A 7,014-nucleotide genomic window follows, 5' to 3' on the forward strand; every position below is an offset into this window, starting at 1 on the left:
GTGCTCTGACTGCTGAGGGAGTGTTCTTGGACGAAGCTAGTCGTTCGTCCTAGTCGCGCTCGCTCCTCGTCCTCGTCGTCGTCGAGCTGCGGCTGTCGATGCTGCTGCTGCTACGAGTCCTCTCTCAAGCAGCCGCAGCAGCGAACGGGGCCGAGTTTGGTTATTATTATTATTATTTTTTGCTGTTTCTCCCGCCGCCGCTGCTGCGAAAGGCAGGCGTGCTGCTGCAATTGGGAAGAGCGTGGCGGGCGCTCTACTCTCCCAATTTAAACACACCCTTTCCCAATGGGAATAATTCTCAGTTCAAGCCCCGCCTGCTATGGCGAGGGTAGCGGCAAAGCCTGCCAACCAGCTAGCCATCAAGCAGCAACTCTGAAGGAAAGGGATACCCAGCAAGCAACTAAGCAACCAACCAAGCAATCCGGCAAGCAACTAAGCAATCCCAGAGCAAGACAACTCCGCGCACGACACTCAGTCGCAGAGTCACTGCGCTGGTCTCGACAGGGAGCTCGCACCCGGGCTGGCAGCGCCAGATCTGGCGCACTTGTGAATCGAGGACTCCCACCGAGTGATCCTAAAGGCCCGAAGCGTTGTTGAGGGGGGTGGGGAAGGGTCACGGATCCAGATGACGCGAAGAAACAATAATCATAATACGATCCTACAGGGGCTAGATTCCCGGAAGCGAGACGCAAACTCTAATTATGCTGCTGAGGTGAGCATCGGAAGAAAGCGAGCCGATCTTATTTTGATCGGATTTATCGCGAATCGGAATGGTGCGAGGAATCCTCCGGTTGCAGGAGGGACGTAGCTCTTCGCGTTGTTCCCGTTTAGGTCGCTCGACCAATTTGGTCTCATCCAGACTTCCCGATCAAGGCTCTTTGATCGGCTAAAAAAGTCGAAGATCCTCACTAAGGAACAATGAGATGCGACAGAATTCCTCCTCCCAATGGAGACGGTCGCGAATGTACCAAAACCTCCAAGCCGTATTGCAATAAATTTCCGCACAGTTTTGTTTCGTTCTCCCGAGGCGTGGTTCGTGGTCCGTGTTACGACGCCGTCGTATGCCCTCCCGACGATGCATGTTTAATCAATGCATCATTTTGCGATACCATCGCTCTCGATTCCGTCGCTGATGAGACGGTAGCGCTGATCGCAAGCTGTGGAAGAAACCGGAGCCGAGAGCTGGTCTTCCCCAACGTTAATGAGAAGAGAGGGAGGTCGTTAAGGCTCGATTGGAACAAGCGTGATGACCGCTTTTTTGGAGTGCCACCGCAGACAGGTCTTGTGCTTTTCGACCTGTGCGTTCTCCGATGTGCTGCCGAAGTAGCGGGGATCCCAAACGGGGAAAGGAAGCCCGCTACAAATAAGCCTTGTCTGAGGTCGTCCCGACGCTGCGAAACGTCGGGCGAATCGAACGAGTCCCCGGAAATCGAGGCCCCGAGAGCGCCTTGGATCCCTCTGCGGGATGATCGCCTCAAGTCCAGGACAGGAGATGAAGTCTCGATACAGGTACGTATGCATTTCCAGAATTCCCCAGTCGCCGCGGATACGTCATGAGAGCCTCGAGCATTCAAATTACAAGAATAACAGCGCCGCCGCTCACTTTCGTCGGATAAATTGGGTTTTTGTTTTCATTTCTCAATCGACCTCAAAATTGAAAACACCGTTCACCGAGAGACGGGAACATTTTCCACCACAGAAGCGCCTGTGAGGACATCACAGACACCGCTGGTTGCATTTCGCGCTTAACCGAACGAATGATCATTCAGATTGACGTCGTGGAAGCGTATCCAGCAGCGAACCAGAACGCTCCCGTATTTCTCCTGTCGGAGTGGAACGATGGCGTCCGAGCCGCCGTGGCAAGACTCGTTACATGCCTGCGGCGCCTGAACGGCACGAGAGACGTGACGTCTCTGATAGGGTTCCTGCGTACAGCACGTCTTCCCGAGGCGAGGACGGTGACGAGACAGCAGAGACATGTCACTGGCTGACTGTTCGAGACGAGCCGATGGGATACGAAGGTGCACCTCCACCCTCCTCATGGCGAAACATCTTTCCGTCCTCGTATGCCTCGCAAGCTTCCACACCGACGAAGCCGGTCGTTCTACGGCGACGACGACGACGCCAATCCTTTACTGATCACATTAGCAAGCCGTCAGCATAGATTGCTTTTGGCAGATCTCTGCACTGCTGCTGGGCAAGCAGGCAGCTAGCCTGACAGGCAGGCAGGCCGGCCCAAATTAGAGGAGGAATAGGCTTTAGAAAAAAAGAGAGGATAAGAAGCTTTGGTTGGTTGGCATGCCCCACCTCAGGGGAGTGTCCACGTTGCATTACTCATCTCGTGCTTTTGCTGCTGCCGCCGCCGCTTTAGCTGGCAGGGCAGCACCCTTTTCCCTCCTTTCTTCGTCCTATCTCGAATTATGCCATTCTTTAATTCTTCCCCCCGTTGGCCAATCGGCGTTCTCTCTCTTGTCTCCCCTTGGTCCCTTTGGGCTAGCCGCCCGGGAGCGGTGAGGAAGCTCGAATGGTGGTGGTGGCAAAGCCGGGAACAGCAGCTACATAAAAAACATCTCTCAAGTCTACTTTTTGTCAAAGGGTTCGTTGGCTGACTGGATGGTTGATCAGCCAGGGCTCGGTCACACACGGGGCGACTTCGAGTGAGGCGAGCGAGCGAGCAAGAGGAAGAACGACGGACTGATCGTCGTCGTCGCCGCCGCCGACGACGATGGCAAGATCTCTTCGCCAACGTTGCCCACTGGCTGGGTGGGGCTGCTTCGACTTATCTGGAGCCGATTGAGGAGACTTCCACAGCCGTTGCTGCTGGCAAGCTGAGGGACAGCGGAGCTTGCCAGCAGCAAACCCATCAATCAAGCTTCAACCCGTTTTATACTTCCTGCAGCGGCCGGAGCGACCGAGACCAACTAGCCGCCTGGGCGACCGACCGACCGACCAACCAACCGACGAGGCTCACGCCCGGTCGCTTTGAGATTCGAGGCTTCCTCGTGTCTTCTTCTCTTGCCTATCTTCCCGCCTGAATTTCCTTGATCACATGGACTACTACGTCGGTGTCGATATTAAATTCACATTGGACGGAATACGAGACGCTCCTACGGAAAGTTTCACTTTTTCTCTTCCATCTTGCATGCCCCGTCGATCGGAGCTCGGATCGTGAGCCCAGGAAGCTCGGAAGTCGCTAATTATCGGATTCCGCGTACGTGCGGGATAATCGGGACACACTCGGATTTGTTGCCTTGTTATCAGACGAGCTCAGTTTGCGCTCGCTGAAGAGTGTAAACATCAGCGAGTCGATTCCGATCAGTTCGTCAATCTGTTCACGCATCTCCCGTCCGTCGTCCGTGCGTGCGTTGGTCGAGTTTATCGGACACAAGCTGTGAGTAATTAATCAACTTTATCGTCAGCGTTGTTCTCGTCGTTAGCCTGTTTTTATGATGTGATAGTGCCACTGTACAATAGTCTCATTAATATCGTCTGCTCTCTTTTCAGCAGAAGCAGCAGTAGCCGCAGACAAAGAGGAGAACAATGACGCAGGCGGTTAACGTTAACTGCGACTAAGGCCGGTAGCAAATATGAAGTCGTTGACAAAGGTCTTCCTGATGGTGGCAAACAGGCTCGGATGACAAGCCGTGACGCTTTGTCGCCCCAGAAACTCCATCGCCCCCTTGCCCCCCCCCCCCATCACGGTCCTCAGCGCCTCGGATCTCTTCCAGCTACCTGGTTGTCATCAAAAAATCCCTTGCCCTCCTTCCCCCATCTCTCGTCTGCCCCCGCTTCTCCAAAAAGAAGCCCCCCACCCGCATTCAAGCTGAGCGGAAGACGCTCATCTAGGAGCGACAAAGCAATTTGTTGTTTATAGTGATGGGGGAGTATTGCGTTCCTGAGGGACGAGGGAAAGTGCATTATTGTCCAACTTCAGCGAATGCGAACCGCCCCCCCCGAACATGCGGTGGGCATCACCCGTTCTCCGATGAAGCGGAGTCATTTAGCCACGGCTTGATGGTCACCGCTATCCACCCACCTCTTTTCCATGGGTGCTTCGCTCGCTTCCCTAAACACCCCGGATCCACGAGAAGAAACTTCAAAGGCCGGAAATAGAATCGGAAATGGCGTCGCGCATCCAAAAACAGGCGGAGAGATTGAAAAACCATTTTACCAAGAGCAATCTGGGTGGCTGGGTCTGCCCCACTCGCTCCGATCATCACAAGTCTTTAGATTTCCCATCTCCACCTGTCCTTCCCGAAACGACTGGATGACTGCGATTGACGACGGCGATCGAATCCGTAACCTCTCTGAGACTCTCTTCACGATTTGAAGTCGCCATATGGGTCATGGAGAAAGCCGCGGGCATGGTATCGTCAAGGACGGTATGTATACGACGACGAAAAGCAGAAATTTCCCTCCTTCTGACTCGGAGTGAATGCCTCGACAACGGGGGATAATTTGTTTTGAGAGAAGAGCTATATTTGTATTGAAACGCAACGGAACATCGGCCGGTGCGTCGCTCGCTCGTTTGCTAGTCGTAAATTGGAAGCAAATTCAATAAGCCTTCAATGGTAATTTCGATTGAGAGGAAGCGCGCTTTCGGGGAGACGCTCGGGGGACTTTGTCGTCGATGTTGTCGACGACGACAACTTGAGCGGGAAAGAGTTTCGAAGAAAAAGGAGAACTTCGGAGCAGGTGGAAAAACGCCGTAACCCCTCTCCCTTGGGTGGCACAGCGGAAGCGTAAACGCTGGGGAAAAAACTTCGACCTTCCCTGCCTTCCCTGCTTTGCATTAGCTGTTTTCATCATTGGAATCGACTGAGTGTGAGCGGCAATAAGCAGCCTTCCTTTTTCATTGGAAATCGACGTTCGGAAGAAGCGTCGACTTTTCGATACCGCGCCTTTGTTCGAATCTCCGAGTCTTCTCTCCGTGGAGACTTTCCCGTGACGAGACAACTTCTCCGTCCATATCCGACAGTCTGTCTATTTCTTTGCTCGAGTCTACGTGACTGAGCGCAATATTTAAACGCCGGCTTGGGGTCGCCCCGTCCAGGCAGACTTCGAGCAGGCCCGCCGGCCGGCAGTTGTCGGCGACCCGAAACGTCTGTAAATCCAGGATCTCGCGAAGCCGTGATGCGCATACGGTTCGAATTTCCTAGGTGTCCAGGTTTCCCCGCATGCCTTGACCTCCCGGCAGTCTCCATCTCGGGCGAGTCCGTCGATATCAGAAAAGACACCGAGCTGTCGGAGGAGCGCTCCTTCAGTCAGCGAGCCGCTATCGAGTCCGGTCCGATCGGGCAAAGCGCCGAGGAAAGCGAAACCGAAAGGATAACATGTACACAAGAGCTTTCCGTACGGCCATTCCGAAGCACGGACTCCGCGACTCCCCCACGAGGGTTCTCCCCGAGGGAGAAAGAATGGCACCGACATTAAAATCCTAGTGACCCATATGCGCCGTCAAGGAGTGGCTTAGACGAAAGCCGGGGACTCGTTTCGGAGGCTCCTGACTCCTCTGCCTGTCGTCGTTCTCTTTCGTTGTCGCAGTCGTCGCCCCTCCGGCTGTGTCTTCCTTGGCATGCTGCTGCTGCTGCTAAAGGAGCAAAACGTCGAGATGACAAAAAGAAAAAGAGCTTGCAAATGTCTTCCGCGACCCGCGGGCTCCTGCTCGGCAGACTCGATTTAGCTCTGTTCCCTTTGCACCGAGTCTGGGGTGGCTCTTTGGATTTCATTCATCCACCATCCTTAACGAACATTCGCGATTCCAATTACATAATGCTCTGTGGCACAACCGCGATCGCGCATCTCCCCGAATTCGTTCTCACGCAATGGGATTATGCGCGTCATACGGCACCATTTCTAGCGTTAGTCGCCGTTCTCATCGATCCCCGACCGATTTACGCCCATCCGACAATCCCGAGCTCACGAAATGGTGGAAATGAGCTCTGAGCTCGAGGAAGAAGTCGACTCGGACAAAGATTCGGAGGAGGGAACGCGACTGTTTGTGTGTACCAGGTAGTTCATAGGTACGAAGGTTCGACAGAGGAGCAGTGTAGGAGCTGTGCTAGGACCGACGGCACCACCGAGTAAGAGGAGGCCAGGCCAATTTAGCGACGGCCTGTTTCGAAGGCACGACACGTTTTCGTTGGCCGAAAGCGAACGGGTTGTGTTTACGGAGGAGGACAAGGCTTAGTTGACAGCTTATTGTTCGCTATTAGCATTATCGTGATATATGACGACAAAAGCCTCGTTCGTCGATCTATTCGGAATTGATGACATGCGCCCCGCTTTGCTGTCCCGGAGAGTGGTCGCGCATGGAAACAGTCGGTCGGCAAGCCACGCCGCTCACTCACTAGGCCAATCTGCGCGCTACCGCCGCTTAACGGCTGGCGGGGGACGCGAATTCGACGGAACTTGACGAAATCACGGCGGTACCAAGATCTGGGATCGGAGCTCGGTTTTTTTCGGCCTTCGGTCTGCCGCCGAATCTATTCGACATCCGAGGCGATACCCCAGGCACGGCCGTGCATGGAGTAGCAGTCGGTGTTCTGTCCAGTTCACTGCATCTGGAGTAATGTTGGTTGTGTTGTTCATAAACAAACGACTTCAACAAACCACCCCTATCGTTGTGCGTGATGAATTCAGGGTGTGGCCAGGCACGTACAACATCAATGGCGACTCCGACTGAATGCTCGCTTGCTTGACCGTTCGTACGCTCACTCACTGACTGATGTGAGTTTATACTTGTGACATAACGGAGCTGCAGCGCGCCCTTCATGAAGGTGCGGTTTTGCATTTGAAATTACTCACATTTCCGACGGTCGAACGACCGTAATTTTGTTGTTACCGAGGGCTCTCTCCGCTCCGAGTGCATTTCGAGTCCCGCCTCGTGGAGTCGTCATCGAAAGTCCGCATGCTACGGAGCGTGTATACGTCGGCATACGGATGCAGGCGTGGATACATAGATCATGCCACCACCACCGCCAGCACGAGCGTCGCATCACGCAGGAATACTCG

The sequence above is a fragment of the Galendromus occidentalis genome, unplaced genomic scaffold, assembly GCF_000255335.2.
Source record: "Galendromus occidentalis unplaced genomic scaffold, Mocc_1.1 scf7180000077488, whole genome shotgun sequence".
NCBI classification, from domain to species: domain Eukaryota; kingdom Metazoa; phylum Arthropoda; class Arachnida; order Mesostigmata; family Phytoseiidae; genus Galendromus; species Galendromus occidentalis.